The sequence below is a fragment of the Pelobates fuscus genome, chromosome 7 (genome assembly GCF_036172605.1).
Source record: "Pelobates fuscus isolate aPelFus1 chromosome 7, aPelFus1.pri, whole genome shotgun sequence".
NCBI classification, from domain to species: Eukaryota; Metazoa; Chordata; class Amphibia; order Anura; family Pelobatidae; genus Pelobates; species Pelobates fuscus.
Genome location: NC_086323.1, coordinates 56,463,742 through 56,466,445, shown reverse-complemented (window position 1 = coordinate 56,466,445; position 2,704 = coordinate 56,463,742).

Here is a 2,704-nt window from a genome sequence, read left to right as displayed (position 1 = left end):
TAGTCAAAATATATGGGTGCGTTTTATATCATGAAAAATATGGTACCTTAATGCCAGCACCTAGGTCTCCTCCCGAGCACGCATTTAAACTTCCCCATGGGAAAGCATTGAATCAATACTTTTCTATGGGGAATTTGAAGATGCACCTTTAGAGATCAGGAAGCACTTGTAGTGGCTGTCTGTACGCAAGCCTGAAGGTTTTTAAACCGGCAAGGGCACTGTACCCATACAACTTCAATGAGATGAAGTGGTTTTAATGAGATGAAGAGCTTAAAGTGACCCTCTAACCTCCCAAATAGCGCAGTACATTTCTACTTTATCTCATATCTTTGACTAATAATATTTCATTGAAATTATAACAGCCAATGTGAGTATTTTTGGATGAAGTAGGATGCGGAGCGCCAACCCAGTGTCTAGAGACATCAGTGTTGGGATCTGGTAAATGAATAAAGGATTTTTTAACCCTTTATTGGCCAGGTAGGCAGGTGTATATTCCTAACACTATAGTATCCCATTAACATTTAAAGCTCTATATGGTCCTGCTGCCGTTTAAATGAATGGAGTACTACTAATTTTTGTGACCTAAAGGGTAGTGTGACTTGTGGTCATTAATCGTTTTTTTAAAAAAAAAGCAAGAGGCTTCAGCAGTATTGGAATGTGGAAATAAAGCACTAGCAAGTAGAAATTCATCCCTGGTTAGTATTCCATGTTCTCTCTCGACTTGTAGAGGCAAGTAACTTGAAGGTCTGTCTAGTTCATATGGCTTTACATTTTTATATATATATATATATATATTTATTTATTTTTTTGACCCGTGATGTCACATGGAACGTTGTATCTTCAAAAGTAACATTTGATCACACACTCCATTAGCTAGTTTTTAATAAATCTGGAGGCCAAGTTCCAGAGCAGTATTGACCATAAGGTGGCTGCCAAAGGAATGCCATTAGCTAGTTTTTAATAAATCTGGATTTGCACTGCAGCTAAGTGTACAGTGAATGGAGCAGAATGTTATTGTAATCCAAACTCGGGTGATTTCTAGGTACTGTAAGCAAATTTACACCATTAGTATATCTGACTTATTTGTATGTCCAGCTGCATCAAATATCCTTCCCTGGTGTCTGAGAGATTAGGGAAAATGTATTCATACTTAACGGAATTCTTTTCCTGGCTGTTATCCATGGCCGCATATGAAGTTAGGTTAGTTCCGCCCAAGCACAGGAGATAAGACAGGAGAAAAACAACATTGTGTAAGAAGGCCTCCATATCATATGATCAACAGTCTGTGTTCCAAAGCTCCCAAAGTAAATACAAGTTTAACCCCTTAAGGACACATGACGTGTGGGACATGTCATAATTCCCTTTTATTCCAGAAGTTTGGTCCTTAAGGGGTTAATCAAGGGAGCAAAACCTTATGCTGCCATGGAACATAGCCAAGAAAGTATAACTATATCGTCCCTATTCCTGGCTAACCATGGCAGCCTATACAACTGGATAATATTAAAGCTTCTTGCACTAGATGGGGAAACCAGAAAAAAGGAAACAACCTCCCAGAACTATAAATGAACATTTTATAAAGTGGCTAAAGGGAGCATATGGAGCCTCCAGGAAGAAATAATATCTTGCGTTGAAAATACCAAAGGGTACCCCTTTACTTTGGAAGAGATGAAAAGAGCTAAATAGCTATTTTCTAAAGTGTGAATTCAAAGTGATTTTTAAATTTAAGGCCAGAGTAGCTGAATGGAAAGCAGAGGAGACTTAGAAAAGTTTTCCAGTTTGGTTATTTTGACCTTAAATTTTGAATTCTCACTCGTGATTAGGGCTGTTTTGTACACCAAACATGATGTGGCAAGCTCACTACATGGATAATCTGGCAGATACTTGATACCACTATCTGGGCATAAGTTAGGGCCACCGTGGGTAACTTCCCTTTACCTTGGAGGAAAGGTAAATTGGAGGATTAAAACTAATGGGAAAACAATGGTCTAATTTGCAGAAAATATTTGGTGCAATTTTTTTTAACTGTCATTTCTCAATATGTGTCACCTATTCTGTTGACGCAATGGATCTATGAATATTTCTACCACTTACTCTGAGAGTAAAGTGGCAGAACGTTTCCACCACTATTAATTTGGCTGACTTGTGAGATGGAATTTTCAGCAAAACTTGCAGAATTTACTATGAAGAAAAGTGCCACTTTTTAGATTACTTTAATAAAGGACATTTTTAGGATTGCATCGAAAATACGAATAACTGTCTGAAATGAAAAGATCAATCAAATAGTGGTATACCACATATCAAGCAAACTAAAGAGACAAATTGAGTAATGCTAACACTGTCCCATAATGTTTAAGATGCAAAGGTTATAAGGAAAATCTGAGAGTGGCAGGAGACCAGTTCCTGCATGGCAACAGGGATATGTTACCAATGGAGAAGAAAAATTGCATTTAAAATACAGGCTTCCGACATCTCACTTTAAATGCCTCTACCAAAGGAGACAGGCTTAACATGGTATATCTCAGAGGACTACATGGTCTGCGGCCATAGCTAATCTGGTGAATCCAATGAAATTGCAGCATTAGAGGAACGCCTTCGTTCAACAATGATGTTGATTGCGGAAACTTTTATGGAAAAAATGAAAAAGCTTTACTGCACGGGATAGTATGCAGTATTTTAGTTCAAAGGTGTTAAGGTTCAGCTTCCA